Source organism: Chironomus tepperi, unplaced genomic scaffold, assembly GCF_022539635.2.
Source record: "Chironomus tepperi strain 1889 unplaced genomic scaffold, CSIRO-AGI_Ctep_v1 contig_309, whole genome shotgun sequence".
In the NCBI taxonomy this organism is placed as follows: Eukaryota; Metazoa; Arthropoda; class Insecta; order Diptera; family Chironomidae; genus Chironomus; species Chironomus tepperi.
The window spans coordinates 2493493-2515743 of NW_027226431.1; the positions used below are offsets into that span (position 1 = coordinate 2493493).

Below are 22251 nucleotides of genomic sequence, written 5' to 3' on the forward strand. Positions count from 1 at the left end.
TGCTACGAAGCAATCTCAGGTCTGTCACGTAATGTATGGTGATAAATTAAACACAAAGCTCGGAGTTGATTTTAATTTTGTATGAAATAATCGACTAAACTGCGTTAAAAGTCAAAAAAATTAGCTATCGTGGATAGATTTTCATCCTTGTGTCCATCTTCGCTTCATCTTGTACCTAATGAATACGCCTCCTCTACAAAACTCCATCCAACTTTCCAAAAAACTTCAAATTCTGCTGTCTACTCCAGATTAACCCCTGCTACAAAAGGTTCAAAAATCCAAACAAAACGCACAACAATATGCAGTTCAAAAAATCATCAATAAAAAGTCATCAAAAATTTTTATGTAAATAAGACAGAATGCACAATAAAAGAAGTGAAGCAAACAAAAAATTCACGTGCATGTCTACGTAGCGATGAATCACAAACATACGATTTTCATATTTTATTTTTTTTTACTGACTGAATAAAAGAACTCTTTTGTTTAGCGCATGCCCGTCACCCGTAGTAACAAGAAAAAGGCATCTAAATGTAAACGTACCGTAAACAGTAACAGGAATCAGGATGTTATTTATGCGTATTTAATAAACAACAAGGCGACCATAGTTGAAGCCCCAACTCTGTCAACATGGTCATGCAAATTGAGTATACGATTGCATATATGCTTTAAAATTGCAATTGAAAATAGACAATGGCATACAGTAAGAATTTAAAAAATAATAATAATTGCAATAAGGAAATGCAAAAACAAGCTTAATTTAAATTTAAATTTTGCAACAAAACAGCAAGTCCTAAAATGTGTCAAAATATCTTGGAATGGACGACACAAAATGCAAATGTTCATACGCAATGTGTTTTACAACATGTAATGATTGTTGTTTCTCTTCTTTTCATTCGTACGGACTTGAGACTAAAAATACACTAAATATATTTATGGATTCAAATAATCCTTACAGTATGAATGTTGGATAGAAAAGAAATCAGGAAGAACATTCACTTTGTGCATGCATGTAGGACTCTTTTTGAAAGAAAAGGAAGAAGTAAATGAACGTTGAAACTTTTCAAAGTCTTGATGCATTTCCTTTATGCATCATATCATATCTAATGTGCATATTATGAGGGATGTATTCACCTGCATTATTGTCCTGTTTTTTGAGATAAAGGAATAAAACTGAGACAAATTTCATAATTTTTAATTGCTTTATTTCCTTAATTTTTCTTTGAATAAAATTAATTAAAATTTTACAGACTTGAAAATTGATAAGAATTAAAATTTTTGAATTTTTACCTGAACCCCTGGAGCTGCTCATTTGATATAATTCATCAATGTCGTTTGGTTCTGGCTTTGTTTGACTTCCTTGTGCGATTGGCAGATGATTCATTAATTGTTAATTAGCATGAAGTTGACAAGTAGTTCACTGGCTTGGTTGATGATTAATAGAATTTGTAAGATTTGAGAAATTTATGGAAGCAGCTTTGGAAGCGACTGTTAGAGACATTTGTGATGATTTAGATTACTCTTTTGCTTTAATTTGTTCAATTTTCAATCATTTTTATTTGAATTCAATACGTTAGGGTCAATTCTGATTACAGGTGAACTTAATTTTGGTATCAAAAATTGGCAGGCGGAATCCAGCGATAGAGCAAGCTTTAGTGGACTTCTAAGGGAGGTCGTGGATCAAAGTTGATCTGTACGACCAACAAAGTAAGTAAGAAAGAGTCATTTCTGCGCACCTCATGAATTAGTACGTGTTTTTGAATTTTAGTGTCCCTCATACCCCATGCTACAAACAATATTTCGTCCATATTTGAGTCTCTAATAAGTAAATGACCAATTTTGTCACTTAATTATTCAAATAGTTCACTTATAACGTTTAAGAACCCAGAAGGATGGTAAAATCCATTTAAGCACAATTTTTTGAAAAAGTTCGTTATATTGTACTGTAAAAAGTCAATAGTCACCATAATTTGAGTGTGTGCCGATCGAAATTTATTCAAAAAATCGATTTTTCGCGTTTTGTAATAAATGAGCATGATGGAAAGCCAAACTTGAGATAGAATTGGCTCTGAGACAGACCCATGTGTCGGTAATTCTAAGTTCAAGCTTATTTTTGGTCTTTTGGATCATATTCAATTCAGGCTCAATTGTCCCACGAATTCAATGCCACACAATTTACTTCGAATTCCAATAACCTGACTTTAAAGACTTTAAACAAGCTGCATTTTCAACAACTTTTTTGATGTTTTCTGATCACACAAACCAGTTGAGATCATGAATGTGAAAACCTTAATTAAAATAAGCTACACACAATCATCCAATTCATAATTTTCTTTTCCCTTCCTTTCTGTCGACAAGACCATAAAAGAAAAAATGAAAATCTTCTCATTTCTTTTCCTCAGTTGTAAGGAAAGAAAAAAAATCGTAAAAATTATGCAAATTACCGCAACAATTCAAAACTCAATACTTTTACAAGTGAACACACAAAAAAAAGAAGCTTCCTTCTTCTTGTGCCATTGTTGAATGAAAAATTTGTACATAAAGGAAGAGGAACGAGAGAAGAAAAAGGATTTTTTATTCAGAATTGGATCAACAACTTTTTCGTTATGTATATGTAGATATATACTTAAAAATATGAATAATAATAATGATTTTCGTAAAAAATATCGATTTTGATTCCAAAAAAATAACAAAAAAAAAATCCATAAAAAAAGTTTGAATGAGAAATGAGATCCAAGGCTATGTTTTATCAACATCCTTGTCTTCTTCTTTTATGCCTCCACTCGGCTTGCATGATAAGAATATATTTTACAATTTTAACTATAGAAAGGTCAAAATACTGTCTACATAAACACAATGAACAGAACAAAAAAAAATAACAGATAACAAAAGAATGAAAAACTCTTTAAAACCCGACATTACGTCGAATTAAATGGAAAAAAAGGAAAGGAAAAGAGACAGAAGAGAAGAAAAAAAAAATAATTATGCAAATTTTTATTTTTAGACTAGAAGTGTAACGATTAAATGGAGATAAAGTACGGTATATAAATAAATTTTTATGATGATTTAACCACAATGTAGAAGAAGCAGCAAGGAAAAAGAAATTCGTGTGACAGAACGAACAACGAGACAGATTAATGACATTCACGATGCTATATGCTGCGATGACCTCAAGCAAAATTATTATTATTTACATATAAACAGATAACACACAAAAAATAAGTCGTTTTTAAAGATAATTTCACGAAAAAATATTCTAAAGTAATTGTTGTCACACAAATTTATTATATTCACTTTTTTGTTTGTGTCATTTTTTTTTAAGCAGCTTTATTCAGCATGAAATTTTGTTTTCTTTACTTTAAAAAAGAACACTGAGGTGAATGAAATTGAAAAGAAAACAATGTGTATGGAAATAACGGGCTGTATGATTGATGGATGGAAATGTTCCTGTTGCTGAAAAGGCGCAGACTGGCTGTTTTGAATAAAATGTTTTTTTTTGAAGTTTATTTTTGAGGTTATGTTTGAATTTTTTTGGGGGTTAGCATTTATTTTGTGTGTTTTAGTTTATTTCAAGGCTTGAAGTCGACTAAGGTTTTTGTATGGAAATTTCGACTCAACTCTAAGCAAAAATCGAGTCGATTTTGAAAAATGCTTAACTTAAAGGCAGATTTGGAATTTCATTCTAATTTTATATGGATTTGTATCGATTCGAGTCGACTTTTTTATATAAAATCTGAATTCACTTTACTTAAAGGACTAATTTTCTTAAATGTAGCTACAAGCAGTTATTATTCGCATTTAAGAATTGAGTTTGATGTTGAATTTTGTTGAAATTGATAGAAAATTTGTGAAATTCAATGTGTTTTGATAATTAAACTTAACAATTTGAAACTTAAAAACAGTAACAATATTTTTAGAGTCAAGAACAACCTATCAACACAATTTCAAATGTTAATGCTAAGCAGATGTGTTGAATTTAAAATTTAGTTGAAAATTAGTATTTTCAAAAATATCACGGATTGGACAAAAATACGATTTAACTAGCAAATAATAACAAATTAAAATTTAGCTCGAATTAACTCAATTCGACTTATTCATACAAAATCTGAATTTTAGTAGCCTTCAAGCTCTTATTGCAAGTTAATATCTAGATCGAACGCAATTTTTCCACTTTGTAACTACAGATATGAAGCAACATTTATTCAAGTAATAACACTGTGATAGCAGAAAACAGAATAATTTGAATTATAAAAGTTCAGTCAAAATTAATCTTCAACTTTGATGGCAGGTTGGTAGAAAGTATCCAAACTTTCTAACTATTTTATGAATTTTAAAGAATTCTATCATATTTTATTTGAAAAAAATTCTTGAATGCCTGGAAACTTATTCAGATAATTTTTAAAATTTATTTAAATTCTCATTTTAAATTGTAGCTTGAATTTGTGCCTTCACATTTAACATTATTAAACATCCAAGAAATTATTCTCAACTGAAACTATCATAACCATCAAAACTATCACCTGCCAACTCGTCTCAAGCCTCAACAGCCTCAAAAAACATCACAAAAATATCTCAAAAAGTTACCACTCCTTGAAATTCTCTCCCACTAATCCTCGATATTTCAAAATTTTCCAATTCACTCCTTTTCGATGAATTTTCCATCATAGACTAATGCACAAAAAAAAAACTCCAATTTACTTGATAAACACACAACAATCGACACGGCAAACGAAAAACACTAGCGATATCTTTTGAATTTATTCAGAAATTGAGTAAAAGAAAGAACAAATAAAAAAAAAGAAATATATATAAATATATTTTGTTCATTGTTGTAAACCATCATCCATTTTGTTGTCGTTGTCTCTTTCCCATCAAGCTATCCGGTTGTAAAACAATCGCAATAGACAAAAAAACAGTTGCGTAGAACGCCCACAATGTGCATGAAACAGAGAATGAAAGCAATACGAAAATGTATTGTCTATTCACTCCCGCATATGCTTAGGTCTCATTACTGTATGTTGTGTACAGCACACGAAAATAAAAAAGGGGAAATAATGTTTGCATGAGGAACGAAAATGAAAATAATAAGAGAAAAGAGAGTATAAAGTGAAGTAAGAAGAAAGAAGTAGAAAAAAAATCTCAAAATACACTCGAGAAACGTCAAGTGGCGTAAAGAGCGATTGTTGTTGCTGTTGTTGATGATGAATTTTCCATATATACTGTGAGTGCCTTCGCTTTTCCACTCACAAGCACATTTTTCCTTCGCATATTTTTTTTTTCAAATTTATTTTTTCCGCTTTCAACGGCTTTTTTTATTCCTCTTCTTCCTCCTCGCTTCTACACGTTACTGTCATCTTTCCTTTCAGCACACTCACACTGTAAAGTGGGAGAAACTCATTATTTACCTCTCATAGGAGAATGCTTTTAATGTCTTTGACATCAAAAGTCTTCTTTTTTTTATGCCTTCTTTTTTTTTTATTCATTTGATGATTTTGATGAGGACAGAGAAAAAAAAAATTGAGTGTAGAAAGGAAAATATTGACAAGCAACTAATGCATGCAAGAAATATGAATTTTGATTATAAATCAAACGAGAGATATTCATTAATATTCAGTTGTAATAAACCTTTAATCGCGTTGTTTGTATCTCTTTATTTTCATATTTTGTCTATTTCTCAAGTGAATTTATCAACTTTGTTTGATGCTTACCTTGTTTTGTGGTGGATTTTGAGTGATGTTTTTCGAGAGATGCTTTTAATGATCAGATTTTGGGAGGGAAGGAGTTGAACAATTTTATTAATTATTTTGATACTGGGATTTTGGCAATTTGATGGTTTATGTCATTTTTGAGTTTCAGGGTCGTTTATTTGATGTAATTACTCTTCCTGCTTTAAAATCATGATGAATATTCTTACAAAAATTTATTATCTGAATACATCTTTAGATTCATTTGGCTTTACAGCCTTTGCATAAGAGCTCCAGTCACTACAGGGCAATCAGCACATGTCAAGAGCCTAATGATCATGATGACTTCTTCAAAAATAAAATTCCATAAATTCTACATTCCAAGAATCACTAAAAAAATTAATCAAAAATCATTACCACCAGGATGCCTCCGATAAACAATCAAAATCCATGTGTCATAATGACAAAATATTAATTCCCAAATATTTATTGATCATTTAAGTATTATCATGTGTGTGCTTATTAAATTAAGATGCTTTTCATTCCTCATTAAAAAAAAGAATATTATTAACCAAATTCTTTTGACTTAAAACTGCAATAAGCAATTAAATCTGTAATTTATATGCAAAAAAGTTATAATGATCGATCATAATATTTCATTAGCGTGTTAAGATGACAATAAATAATTTTTAAATGCTTAATGAGAAATGAATATCCGATCAAATGCAATAATTAATTAAAATGATCGTTGTGTCTGGTCAATCATTAAGTCTCAGTTAAGACTCAGTCAAAATTTTATATCGACACCAAAAATACCAAATTTTAATTGAAAGCCTTGAAAGATCAATTTACTAAAACACAACAGCATATCAAGCATTTCATAATGCATTAAAAATTAACTTGTTATAAAAATGAATTTTAAATTATGAAAGTTTATTGTGAGAAACTATTAAGTTCCTATCTAAAATTTATTTCATCGTTAAAATTAACGTTCACAATGAAAATTTGTTAGTAAAATGATACTTTAAATGATGCTTCAACTGCTGAACTAAGGTATCAAATATTATTTTTAAATGCTCATTGTGTGAAGAGAATTTTTTAACATAGTTATGGATAATTTGATGATAACAAGGTTTTGGAATTGTCTTTTTTTCTTATTCTCTACTTATTCTCTATGATAAGTGAAGGAAGTAATAAAGATAAGTGTGAAATTAGTCTCTTAACTCTCTAATGTACTTGGACTATGAAAATGGATTTTTAAAATTTTTTCTTGGTGTAAAATTGTTTTTAAAATGGAACTTGTGTCACGAATCATAAAGTAATGGATTACTTGGGAGAATAATTCTTTAAAAAATTAATAGTTAAGAAGGTATATTTTGTTGAATCATGCTTAATAATTGCATGCTCGTAGAAATCTGATATAATAATTTAAGATACTGCAAACCATCGAAATATTATGTCAATTTTAGGAACGAGTCTAAGTAGAATTATTTTTAAATGAGTCGACTTTTCATACGAAATTCAAGTTGACTTCAAGCTTTGGCTGGCAGTACAAATCAATTGAGATCCATGGTCTTGATTCTCTTAGCTTACCTTTAAGGATGTGCATGCTAAACCAGCGTGGCTTGTAGCAACCAGAGCTTCGTTTTACTCCTCCCTATTGTGTGTCTTGGATTGACAGCTTTCACCGCGAGAAGTTTAGATTGGCTTACGGTGGAGAGACTAGAGCCACATGTAGTACGCGTTCACAATCTTTACAGAATCAAGCAAATAATTCTAAAACAATCACTTCATCTAACAATCTAAAAATGATGTAATTAAGAATGTTAAGTACCACCAAATCCAGACATTGATATTAATAAATCATAATTATTAATGTAGGCAGATTTTTCTCATTTTAATTAAAAAAAAGCTTAATTTTTCTCTAATTGGCAATGCAATTAAAACTGTATATCATACATCATATTAGCAAAAAAATCTGTATCATATAAGTATATATCTATTAATAAATCATTTTCACTATCATTCTCACCTATTGCGTTAAACTTTCAATTTACAAAACCAATTTATTATTAATTTAAATATCATTAATTAATATTCACTTTATAAGAATTCATCAAAAAAATAAAATCAAACTGTGAAGTGAGCCTACACTAACAAAACACACTAAATTAGAGTGCTAATTGAGCATTTGATAATTAAAACAAATAAAAAGATGTGGAAGAAGAGAGAAAAAAAAATTTATATATTTAATACAGCATTGGATAGAGATTCGAAGTTACTTAATTTAAATATATAAATATATGCAAAAAAAAATCAACTTATTTACCATATGTTTGTTTTAGTAATGAGTTCAACACTTTTTTTTTATTCAACTGTTTTCCATAATTATCTTAAACATACAGCAAAATGAATGAGATTGAGAATTACAAAAAGTATAAAAAGTAAGTCTCATGTAACAATATTTACATGTGTAAAAATTTAATTGAAATCATATGTAATTAAAATAATACATAATTTATTGTCAATGATTAAGTGAGTGAGTAAGAATATGTATACGAATCAGTCATAAATATTTATGTATATATACACATCATATTAGCATAGGTAAACACTCCTTAGCATTAATTAAAATATTATTTTCAGCTTTTACCCAGTGCATACATCCATAAATGTATACATTGTATGCTTACTGTGCTCAGCCTTTTACATTGTTTGAAATGAATTTTTTTTTTCTTTTCTTTTTATGTTTTTCAGTAAAGGAAATTTTGGATGGCATGTAAATTTCTTCATTTGTGCAAAAAAAAAAATAAAGAGAAATTTTAAGGGTTCGTGTATTGGATAATATTCTACGTAGAAATATCTTTACTCTCGTTTATGTGCGATGCATTGAAGGAAATTAAATTAGTTCTGATGTTATAGGGCATCCAATATTGGTTTTATTTGATAAAAATATTAATTCAGCTTACTCAACTTAATTTAACTTATATGATGAATTCCTCAAAATTCAGCACTTTTCATACTAATCAGCACAATTCAGCTAATTAAGCAAAGTTAAGCTCATTGAGAACAATTCAGCTTATTTTAGCATGGTTCAGCCAATTTAATATGGTTTATCTTAATTAACTCAAATCAGCTAACTCAGCATAGTTAAGTTACATCACAGTAAAGCTTATTTAGCATTGTTTAACCTATTTAGTACTTATTCAGCTTATTCACTATAATTCAGATTATTCAGTAAAATCTTGAGTAACATGCATCTTATTCAGCACACTTCAGCTTATTTAACATAAGTCAGCTTAATCAGCATTCTTATTATACAGTGCAGTCTTAGCTTATGCAGGACAGTTCGGTTAATTCAACATAGTATAACTTATTCACCACAGTTCAGGTAAATACTTCAGCTTATTCAGATCTGTTCAACTTATTCAGCATAGTTAGGTTTCGCAGTTTAGATTTCTCAGCACTGTTCAGCTGCAGCATATTCGCAATTATTCGACTGATTAAGAAAAGCTTAGCTCAGTCAGACGAGTTAAGCTAAACAAAATTTAGTTTATGCAATGCAATTCAACTTATTCAAAACAAATCAGCATATTCAGCATAGTTCAGATAATTTAAAATAGATCAGCCAGTTCAGCATATTTAAGCTCATTCAGAGTAATTCAGCTCATTCAGAGTAGTTTAGCTTATTCAACACAGTTTAATCAATTCAGTAAAATTTATCTTATTCAACACTATTCTCTTGATTCAGCACAAATTCATCATATTGACGTAACCAAGAAAAATTAATTTTCTTCATCAAAAACCATCGCAATTCCCGGATATAGTCATCACCAAGAGATACTCTAGCAAACAAGCTATGCAAAAAGTATATAAAAAAAATAAGAAAATAAAAAAATAAAGAATGAGAGGAACTTAGCATGAAGTTATTTCAGCTGAGAAAAAAAAAAGGCAATGCATATAAAAAAGATAATTCAACTGATTTAATTAAATTCTCTGTAATTTTTATGATAAAATTAATTGCAAAATTACTTTATTTACCGATATCATGGAATGTTGAATGTTTATTCATAAACAATGACCGTGGCAGACAATTTGCTGCTTTTTTTTTATTTCACAGTTCACATCGTAGGGAGACGTTGTAGAATAAAAAAAAATTAATGTGAATGTAAGGAATTTTTTTGTCATAAATTTGCATATGAATGAATGAGAATCATATGTGAGCGGTCAGTAGGAAATTAATCCACATGATGTATATGATGGATATTAATATTTGTCAATTATTCAGTTATGGCATGTTAACAATTGATTTTGTGGATGTATTTAGTTCTTGGAAAGAGGATGTTGATAGAGACAGTGTTGCATTTGGTATTAGTAATTGTCGAAGGGTTATCTGCAGGGGATATGGTGGCCAGGAGTTCCAAAAGCTACTTTGTGCAGAACAGTGATGAAAGAATGTCAGATCAACGTGCGGGCAAATAATTTGTACAAACTAGACCAGACAGAGGAAGTAACAGAGTCAGAAGGAAAGCCTTTTGTTGTAGCCTTAGCTCCACATGGCTATAGTAAGTTGACAAAGCCTAGCCAGCGATAAAGCAAGATTCAGACGTCAATTAAGAAACGCCATGGATCATAGTTGATATATGTATAAGTAAGTAAGGAAGTATCCAGCATTATGGCCAGCGGTAGAGCCTGATTCAGAAGCCAGTTAAGAGAGGTCATGGATCACAGTTGATCGGTAGACCAGCGAAGTAGCTAATTAAGTATCCATTGCGTCATTGCAGGATACATCAGGTTTTATGACGTACTCGAGTCTTTGCAATGTGTAGAGCATGCAATTGGTTCAGATCCCACTATAAACTATAGGTGTAAAGGGTGTGAAACAACAAATTGTTACTCGCAGTGTCCTCAGCTCATAAGGTTGGGCCCTTCAAGCATTACATCCATATAAACAAATATCCAGCTCTAGAGCCATTTTCATCTCCTAAATTTCATCAGCCATATCTCGTTATTTAGTACATAATTGGCATTTTCATTCCTTTAATCATCAGTTAACCTCCATAACTCAAAAAAATGTAAGTAATATGATTAAATGAAATGATCGTAAGCCAAAATGAATGCCATTCAGCCTTCCCCAAAAAAAAACTAAAGAATACTTTTTTTTGTCGATGAAACATAAGATAATTTCCTTATGTACATTAATTGTAGGCTTCATAAAGTATTTTTTTATTCTTCTTATTATAGAAACTGCTCAACCATAACACACTCTTGCCCTTCTCTGTTGCACTTAATTGCGATTAAAAACCGTAGAAAAAATTTATGCTTTTTATTTGCCAGTACAACGCACAATGATAGATCATGATCAACGAAATACGAGAGTGAGACAGAGAAATGTCATATCATTAGTGTTCATCAGCGTGAATTTTATTATATACCCCTCAAATGGATATGGCAGAAGTATTGTAATATTGAATATAAAGAAAATAAACTATCATTCTTACATACTAACTCACTTACCTTCTTGTTTGTGTCTCTCTACCCAGTTGTTCTTATGTTTTAAAGTCAAAGACCAAGCTATTCCATCAATTTTCTTTTATATTGTTGTTTACTGGATACCTTACTTATAGCCTGAGACAGTTTATGTTGGCTAAAGATAGTAATTTTTTAACATCAAAAAATATAATAATAAATGCTTTTTCATTGTATTTTACACATCATATCATTTTCGGAAGTCTTTCTTAATGACCCAGTCAGAGAAATTTGAAAGAATTTTTTTTGGTGAAAGGAATTTTTTTTTATTCAGCTATGAAATTATAGAAAGTTTTAATTAAGAGTCGGAGATAAGAAATATAAAATGTCGAATTTATATGGTCAATAGATTAAGATTTTTTTGCTGCAGCTGTTGTTGTTGCTATGACATCAGGGATAATATTCGATGAAATCTTTAATAGGACCCGATCAGTACATGTTTTTTATGGTAGTTAGTTGATTGCTATATGGCGTTCAAGGGGCCATTTTTCATCAAATTTGCTTACTTACTTACTTACAGCATGGTTCCAGCTCCGATTTGGAGCCTAGGTTGCCAGAAAATGCTTTCCATCTGATTCTATTACTGGCCGAATCACAAAGCTTGTAAAAATTCTCTGTTTTTACATCTAACTGGCATTCCTTCATTACCGTCCTACGCCATGTTGCTCTTGGAACACCAGAATGCTTTTTCCCTGAACCAAGACATTTTTTACCTGTATTTATCCTAACATACATAATAATTGCAACTTGAATCCTATTTAGCCAACAATTTACTGCCATGAAAATCATGCAAAGATCGGTTCTACTTCGATTTTTATATTCCAAATGTGTTCAATATATTTTTTTTTTCTCCTGATCATTTCATTGAAATATGCAAAAATAAGAAGCAATGAACAAGAAGTAAAAATATTCAGTATAGATGCTTATCAACATGTGTATCAGTTTCACTGTAAATAAATTCTCAACCGTGGATTAGATGATGACAAGTTTGTGTGCCAATTTTTACGTGTGATCGAAATATTAATGCTAATTATGAAAGAGACTTTTTGGACAAATTATCATGCAACTTTGTTGGTATTTCTTTGGAATTGAATTTGATTTGTTAGAATCGGATCTACAGACTTTGGTTACTGATTGTTTTTTGATTGTAAATTGATCCTCTGGTTTAACGTTAGTCTGACAGAAAAGTGTAATTCCGAATAACGGATTCCCAATAGGACTCGAATCTTAGCCTTACGATTTCCAGCCGCATGCTTCCATACTACTGAGCTATCGAGGGTTACTTTACTATATGACAATGTGACGTTTATAAACTATACATTTTATGTATCCTCCTTAATACTTCACTGTCAATGATAAAGCGTTTCATCACTTTCTCACAAAAATTCACTGACTGGGCAAAATTCATTCCGTTCCATCCAAAAAAAGAATACTTCTCGTTTACTTCATTGCCCCAACCGACATAAAAAAAAATTCTCATTCTCCGATTCTTATCAAGATTGCGGTAAAGTGAGTGAAAATTTCTACTTCACTTTATCTAAATTGTAATGATGATTGACCATATGATGGTGCTTGTCATTCTCGTTTGCCTCCTTTTTCCTACTTCATTTCACATTTCTAAGAGAACAAGCAGAACAGAATAAAAAACAATAAAACAACACACAACAAAAAAAAAAATGCTCAAAAACCCGGAACTAATAAATTGTGAGTTAATAAAAAACAAAGAATTTCTATCTGAAAATTTTGTGAAAGGATTCATGAGAAAAGGACGTGAAACAATAATAATAAAAAAATGTCCCTCACATTGGCATTAAACAATTTTTTTAAATGTTATTTTGTAAGGGAATAATGCAAGGTAAGGGCAATTGGGATTATATAGGATGACAAAGGATTGAAAGCAAAGGTTTTTGGATTTTCAGCACCACGAGCCTTAAAATCATGAATTGCCAAATCGATCCAATAATCATGAAATTCATAGTTCGAGTCCAAACAAAACCATTTGATATCCGTTGCAAAAATCGCAAAATTGAAGCTCAAAACATCCAATTGTAGGCAACAGGCTTACTAAATCTTGCTATTTAGCTAGAACAGTCTGCCATAAAGATCTACTTGTTCCCGTTCGACAATCCTAAGGCCCTATAACATTTAGCCAACTACTCGTCAATATTGTCATTGCTAGGACAGAACTACAAGATTTTACACCGTCCATGGCTGGAATTCTCAAGGTAAACGGCATCCAAGAGCTCTAAAAGCCACTTGACTCAGAAAAACCAGCTGACAAAGCCAGCAACAGGGTCAGATTGAAAGTCTGATGTTGTAAACTAATCTTCACTTAGGAACGTGTGCAACAACGTGTGCAAGTAAACAACAATGTCCCACAGCTCTAGTAGGAAATGTCAAGTTCCCATACCTTGACCCAAAGCAAAGAGGAACAAAACAAAAAATGTTACAACCATGAAATATTATTATTTTGAAAAAAAAAAAACTAAAAGACTTTCAGCTCTGATCGGCCGAAAGTGATAAGAAACAAACACAGTAAAAAGAAATTAACAGGTGTTGCATTAAAAAAGAACCTATGCATGCATACAGACAACATGTCTCACTCCAATGTGTGTCTTTCTTTTCAACTTACTCATTAATTTATATTTTTTGTACGGTTAATGATATCAATAATAAGTGGATGTATGTGAAACTGCAATTTATTAAGCATAAATATGAGCAACACTACAATGTGTCATTCTCATGATGAATTTTTATGTTTCATGCTTTTTTTACGCACTGTGAAGTAATTTAACGTTGTCTAATTTTCTTCAAAATGGACATTAAAAAAATAGAGTTCCAACATAAAGATATAAAATATTTTATAGAGTCATTTTATCTATAATTAAGAGAGTAAAAAAAAAGTTTAAAATCCATCGTCGTTTATGAACTGATTTATATATTTTCTTTCTCCTCTTATCGTTAACATTTTTACTATGTATTTTATTTGCATGAAATTAGTTCCATACAAAAGGTTGTAAAAAGAAGAATTTTTATATTTTTAGGTTTTTTTGGCATTTAACGAAACTACAACAGAAATAATTTGAAAGTAAATTAACTGGAAATGGGATTGAATGAGTTGGGATGTTGACTAGATTGATGGCTGTTTTGGGATTGAATTTGATGAATCTGTAAAGTAATTCGGAAGTAAAACTGAGACAATTTCGTGATCTTGTCCGGGAAGACAGCGTTGGGAAGGCTTAAAGCTAAGGTTGTCCGAAGACTTGATTTCGACCAATTCTCCTAGCTCCAGATAAGCATCACTCCTTCACCCAGGCCAAATGCAATGAGATCCGGCATCATGACCAACTTTGGGATCTTCAGTCTTCCTTACGCCGTATGCTTTTCAGTCATTTGTTCACATTTTAGCCACATTTACTACTTCTACTTTATCGCAGTCTAAGCTTTGATTCTACATCGACACTATCAATTTTATCACAGACAACTTAATTAAAATTTATGTAAAATGTTTAAGTATGTCACAAAAACAAAATTCCTAAAGCATCTCAGTTTTCTTGCGAAATATATCTGCACGCTTGATATAATTTATATGTGATTAAGATCTCTAAGTCAGTAATCGATACAAATGTCGATGATAGAAAATTGATAGTTCATAAATCATGGACTGTTTGAGAAAGAAAGGTAACGCGAATTTATAGGCCGAATTTTATTATGAAACTAGGTATTTTAACTTTCTATAATTTTTGGGAATTATTTTGTACGTTGTGTGTTCAAATTTAGTTCAAATTTTGTACCTTATTCAAGTGTTATTGTGAATTTAATCAAAAATTGTGTGTTCGGTAGGAATCTGTACGGAATTTGATACTGATCACATACTCTTATATCGTGGATATTTTGAGAATCTTCATCATATCTGATCGGATTAGAGTCTATGCGATGGTTATAAAGATCGACCTCTGATAGGAATCTTACTCACATAAGTGTGATGCAGATTTTGGTCTGTTCTCTAACTCTTGACTACGGAGGTCTTACTCTTGCACTGGGAGAGTCGCCTGAATATGGCTTCATACTCCAGATTACTCGGATATGATGCATACGAATTCATTCATCTCCTTTCCTACATAAGCCACACAAATAAAGGAGACTTTATCACAGAGTAACTTACATGGGAAAGTCAATTGACCCACAAATTTGGAATTTGGGATTAATAATTATATCCGCGACGAAAACTCAAAGAACTCGTTGTCTAGTCTTCTTCATTTGTGTCGATCGGGCTCACTGATGAGAAGGTGTAATGTCAAATTTGAAATAATTCTGTTTAAATCAATTAAGATTTAGTAATCTTTAAAATCAAAACCCATGAACATCAAACAATAGAATTCCCCTAAAAAACAACGCTCTATCCACCTCGCACCCATTTCTGCAAACTTCCCATAAAATTTTCTCTTTAACTCCATCAAAATCGCTCATTAAACTATGAATTATTTAATTTTATGCCTTTCTGAAACTATTTAACTTCTTTTTTTTATTATGATTTTTTTCTTTCTTTGAAATCTCAATTCTATGTACAATAAAAAACATGAGAGTGATGTCTAATGAAAATAAATAATAAAAAAAAAAGTTGTGGAATTTCTTAATCATTTCTCATTAATTGAAAGACGAGAAATAGAGAAAAGAAAAGAAATTTTTCTGTGTTGTGTTAAGAGGGAAGTTTTACGATCAACAGCATATATTCCTATCATATTTTTGTTTTCTCGGGCAACAATTTTATTAATTTAACACCTTAATTAAGAAACATGTTTTAGATTTTTTAAAGCTTTACTTTTTTTCATTCGAATTTTTTTTTTATGTTCTTTCCGTTATATTTACTTTATATCGTGTTTTTTTTGGAATTATGAATAAGTGTGGTGAATCCATAATTTTATTCTTTAATGCATTATTTGTTTTATTTCTGTTTGGAATTTTTTACATAATTTTAATTTATTTTAATTTATGATTTCGTAACTTTCGATTATCATTTGTTATGATTTATTTTGATAGGAGAATGAATGTTGGATAAAGTCAACAAAAGAGTTGATTCTTGGAAATTGTGGGCGATTTTCAGCATTACTGCTTCATTTAATATTCAAAGAAATTCAAGATAATTTTTGAGATATTAGGTTGATTTTAATTTGATTGATTTATTAGATTCAGAAATCTCTTTTTTGTTCAAATTCTGGTGAACTTTTTGGATGTATAACAGTTGCTAGCTGGATTCGGAATCTTGGCCAAACAGGCAATGTCATAGTGGTATTTCTAAAACATGAAAGCATGATCTTTGTCTGCTGAGCTATATGCTTAAGCTGCTAGAATGAATTAAGAACACATCTTGCCGCATTTAATTCAGCTAGTCTAATTAACTCGGTGGCGGATTGGTTTAGTAATTCGGTACTTAATTATTGCAGTATCTGACTCTCTGCGGTCATGAGTTCGAGACTCGGAAGGAGCAAAATTATCACTTGTTTTTTTTTTGCAAACCATATGAAGTAGAAACACGACTTAAAACCTTCATATCTAGGTTTACAGACAGGCATGTCATCAAGAGAGTAGTTCTAATCTTCACTAAAAGTTGTAAGTTTTTTAAGTGCAAGAGTTCTGTCGCATTCTCATTCGTTGAACAATTATTAGCCTCAAATCATCCTAGTACAGCTCTAGATCTCAATAAGAACCTTTCAGTGTAATCAATCCATTCAAATTTCCGTTTAGACTATACAATCGACAATATTGCTACTATTTTTGACTACTGTTTAAAAGCATAAAAGTTCCAGACAGAGCTCGGAGTCATCACGAACTTTGTAGTATCGAACTCTGATTCCAGTTAGACTTATGGGTGAAGAATTATAAGACATGAAGACAAGATTTTTCAATTTGTTGCATAAAATCTGACCTTACAAAACTCATACTATCCACAAATCATATGTAAGAGCAGTTGTGGATCCTCATGTCTTTGAAAACATTAAACAGCCATTTTCATTACCTGGATGTCTGGAAAAGATGTTAGAACAGTTCTTCACAACAATTTTCCATAATTAAATATGAAATACCTCGACAAGCGAACGAAACTTCATGTCGTTGATCGTTATTGTGCCCATTACACAAATGGAATCGACATTTCATTAATTTTTCACATGAAACAAAGCATTTTGAGTGAATGAAGTACTTGGCATTAATTATAAATTCAAGGTACAAAAACATGAAAAAAAATAAAGTAAAATTCTCTCACTCTCGCATGAGTTCCTTTTGTGCCTCATAATGGCCTCATTGCTTGTTAATATTGTTGACCGGATATTCAGCTTAAAAACAACACACACAGCATATTACTATAATATGTACGTTTCAGTTTTCAATTGGTTGACTTAAATGATGTGACAATTAAAAGACATTATTGTTTCTATCGCTATGGCTCATGAATTTTTTGTTGGTCGGTTCTAAGAACAAAGTGCAATTCTGTTCTTTATTTTTTACCACAGTTCAGTGTTTCGATATATTATATTTTTATATAAATGTGTTACACACAATAAATAAATTTTTTTTTTTATAAAAATGTAAATTCTCAGTTGAGTGACCAAGTGTAAAAAAATATAAAATGGCTTTTTTTTTTCACTAGATGCACGCAATCTCATATAGTCAACATGTATATTGCCGTCTATTCTCTTTTATTTATTATTTGCTTTCCACCTCTTATTCTCTGCTTAATTTTTTTTTTAAACAATATGTTTCGTGCTGAAAAATTCTCTGTTCTCATCAAATGCAAAAAAAATCAAGCTCTTCAAACTGTGCAAAATTGCAATTCATTTCCATTCATATTATATGAGTACATGAATCAAACCATGTTATTCTTTTTTTCAGCTTTTTTTTTCTCTATTAGATAAGTCACATAATGCATTATGAATTGTTCTGTTACTTTCGGATGTAGTGGATGACTGTGTAGACATATTTACATGTAAAACTTTTTGCTTAAGTTTCTAAATAATGTTGAATTGTTTGTGAATTGAATGTCTGACTTTGGGATTGTATGGCTTGTTTATGTATGCTTGTATGTTTTCAAATAGATGACCAATTACTGCTAATATTTATTAATGACTCGATGGCGGAATGGATTTGCACATCAGTACCTAATTATTGCAAAATCTACCTTGATCATGTGTCTGAGACTCGGAAATAGAAGTTCTTCATTCGTCGCTTTTATAGGGTTGGGTCAAAATTCAATCACAATTGGTAATTGGCAAGCGGTAGCCAGCTAGATACTAGCTTCAGATTCCAACTGAGGGAGGCCATGGATCACACTTGATCTGTACGGCCAGCGAAGTAAGGAAGTAAGTTCAAGACACGTTTATACTTCCTGCATTTTAAATGTGCCTGTCTACCTTATAGTTCATCCAATGATGCAGGTCTGCATTTTTTTATCTTCCCGCTTGCAGTTTTGAATGAATCCTACTTTTTACGAATCATATGTACTGACAGTATGTACCTTTGTGAGCTACAGACAGTAATATCATCAAATGAATGGTTTTCTAATTCCACTTTAAACTGTAGGTCTATTAAGAGCAGTACTTTTGTGCACCTACACTCGAAGAATTAGTTGATTAATTCCTATGATAGAATCCTATGTATTACGGGCACCAGTGTGTAATTTTGAAGCTTCCAAATGTATCCAGTATACGTCTATTAAATGAATGAATGAATTAGACAGTAAGAGACTACTGGTATCATCTTGATTGACACAAAGGCATCATTTTAAAGCCATTAAACAGCCATAACGAGTTCGCAGTTCGTTTGGACTAAGTGTGGCTCTATTTGCCTTTTTCTGTGTATTCTGTGAATCAGCCATTAAATACGCATCAAATAACTAGGAAAGGTAATGCTTTGTCTTGTTAATCTCCAATTGCAAGCATATCTCCCATTAATGATGCAACTTAAAGACATCATCCACCCTCAACTCATTCTTCAAAAGATACACAACCCTTCAGGACATTCAACACCAACAATTAATCTCCATAAAAAGCGCCAAAGTCATCTGCACACAAAAATAATTTTTTTTTTTACATATTTTTTTTTTACATGTCTGTAAATGAGAGAGTTCAAGCATTCAGCAGAAAAAGACATTTATTTCCCTCACTGCCTTCCTATGACAGCATTTATTTCCTCTGTCTTGTTCCTGTATATATTTTTACTTTGACAACTATCCCCGAACATACGTAACAGAGGTGGCCTCCTTGGAAAGAACTACATAAAAAATGAATATACGACGAGATCATGAATATTCAATGACTTTAAAATTAAACAGTGAAAAAGAATAATGGTTTTTAAACGGTTTAGCCAAATGTCGTAGTCGTTCGTCCAGTGGAAGGCAATAAAAAGATAAAAATAAAAAAAAAAAGTAAAATGCAATTTTACGGCTACGTCTTTCATTGTTTCTTGTTCTGTCTTCTTCTCCAAATATCCAATTTTTCTTACTCACTTACTCCTTTCATTTCTTCTTATTCCTTTTTTTAGAACGGTTATTTTTGTCACATGCAGCGGAAATAATAATTTTTCCTTGTGTTATAAGGTAATGTCCTCCTTGAGGCTCACATGCTCAACATATCCGATCACCTTTTTGGAATTTATATTTTCCGGAATGTCGTTGTTCTACATACGCTAGAAATGCGACTAATCCAATTTCTATAGCAATGTGTACTTAATTCTGCAACATGCCTGTTACTTATTGCTTACAACAAGACGGCACATTTTCATTCGTGCTCATTAAATATGGATCGCTTACTGTTACATATGAAATAAAGTCATTAGTCATTTTGTCGTATCAACCGTCATTTTATTAAGCTCTATAAGAATTTGTTTTAAAACACACAAAAAGAATAAACATTTAAATTCTTTGCTTTTTGAAAAACTGTTGAAATGTTGGACCGATTGTGTGGATTGATGTGAATTTTAGATTAAGGAGTTTTTGGTATGATGCAAGGAGATGGTTTCTTGTATGTATAAGAACTTCTTGGTCCAGAATTGTTTTCTAGTATTCCAGAGTGAACAAAAATACATTAGAATTTGACAGCAGTTGAATTAGACACCTAAAGTTGAATCTTTCACCAGAAACTGTTTGTTAATCGTTATTGACTGGTTGATGGCTCAATTAATGATTCTGATGAGTTGAACAGTCATTTGATGTTCATGAAGACAACTGATTCGAAATTCTGCACAATTTGTGAAGTATCTAGCCACAATTTGAGTGATTTTTATTCTCACAAATCGAGCTGCATGGTTAGGGTAGAGAAAAGGCGCAAGCTTAAGATCGAACCCAGGTCGCTAAAGTAGGAATTCAACCGTCTAACTTTAGTCACTTACACAAAGAACTATTTGAATTAGTTTACTAAAATTTGTCTGAAATTCCAATACAAAATCACAGTAAACTTTGATATCAAATCACTCAAAAATTATCAAAACCAATTATTCAAATTCAAATTTTGCAAGTCCTCAAAGATCCTCAACTTTAGACACCAACAATTTCAATCCATACGAACCGCATCAAAAAAAATTAATAATTTCAATTTCGGCTCATTCTCCGGTAAAAGTAAGTAAAAAACAATTTTTCAGAAAAGAAACATGATATGAGTAAATGCAGGTGCCTCAAAAATAACACAGAACAACAGAAAAAAATAAAGAATTTTGTTTTAGGTCAAATTAATAATGCTGGAAATTGAGTGTGTCTCTATGTATATCGCAGCTGTATTTATAATGTGTAATAATAATAGACATCATTTTCGGTTTTTAAGCAGAACCTAAAAAATTAGCTGATAAATTGAATAATGAGCAAAAATTTTTCGGTTATAAAGAACACGGAGGTATGAAGCGAAAATACTTAATTGAAGGGCGCATATTAAAGCAAGGAAGTAATTTTAAATGTTTTTAAAGAAGTTGCGTTTTTTTGGAAATTATTTTGTTAGAGTTCCTTGAACTTTTTGATTTATTTACGTTGTTTTGTTGGTTGATTTAATCAATTTAACTGTAGTAAGGTGATGAAGTGTTGAGTAATGAGGAGCTATGGGCCATTAAAGACATAATTGATTAGTTTGTTCTGTTGTTTAGGAAGGTTAGAGATTAGGTAAGCTGCATTTTGGGTGTAAATCTTTCAAATCTACTCGAATTTATGAGATTTTTAATGAGATTAATCACGTCCTGTATCATTACTAATTGAAGCGAAGGTTACAAATACTTGAGAGGCTCTGGCTTGGGATTTAATCGATCTCAAAACTCGAATTTGACATGATTTCCTTATGAAATTAAGACAGCGAATCTGTCAGAGTATTGAAATTGATTAATATTTGGAATGGAGAATTCAACCATAGTTGACTCGGATAGGGCAAAAATACAATACAATTAGACATCAACTGGACATTTACTTATCAATTAATTGCCATCGATGAGATATAACGAGAATTTCAGTCCACTCTAGCCAATTATGGATGACTTTTACATGCCAAATCTTAATCATTTTCTGACCTCTGATAGCGAATCTGTCTTAGTTTTATAAGGAATCAATTGGCTAAATATCAGATTTTGCTTTCTAGGTGCAATCGACTTACATGACTTGTTCCCGAGCAACACAAATGAAGCAGACTCGGTCACATTTCCGTCAAGTCTTGACAGTGTCTTTTTCAATTGTCGCTAGAGGATGATGCAAAACTTAATATGACTCGATAATAACTTAATGACATTTCAATGTAGCTCTATGCGCAATTCGAGCTAAATATGCAAATTCGAGAACAAATTTCAAAGTTTTTTGACTTATCATCTCAAACTACTTATGCCCAAAAACACACAAGCAAATCCAAAACAATTGACTTTTTTTTAGAACGTTTCTCAAAAACCCAAGCAAATAATTAATCATGTAGGAAACAGAATTCTTAATAAGAATTGTCTATAAGGAAGACTATTCTTTCGAAAAAATAATTCCCAAACTCTATTAATTAGAGAATATTTTTTCAGCTTCCATTATCTAGACAGT

At 31.1% G+C, this 22251-nt stretch overlaps 1 long non-coding RNA gene across 1 annotated transcript; it reads right to left on the minus strand.

The window, feature by feature from the left end:
- Positions 1-1180: 1180 nt before the first annotated feature.
- Positions 1181-4709, minus strand: LOC139092747 (uncharacterized). Its single transcript, XR_011544624.1, has 2 exons — positions 4582-4709; positions 1181-1421 (listed from the first exon to the last, which is right to left on the minus strand). It is a non-coding gene; the product is annotated as an uncharacterized lncRNA (long non-coding RNA).
- Positions 4710-22251: the final 17542 nt, after the last annotated feature.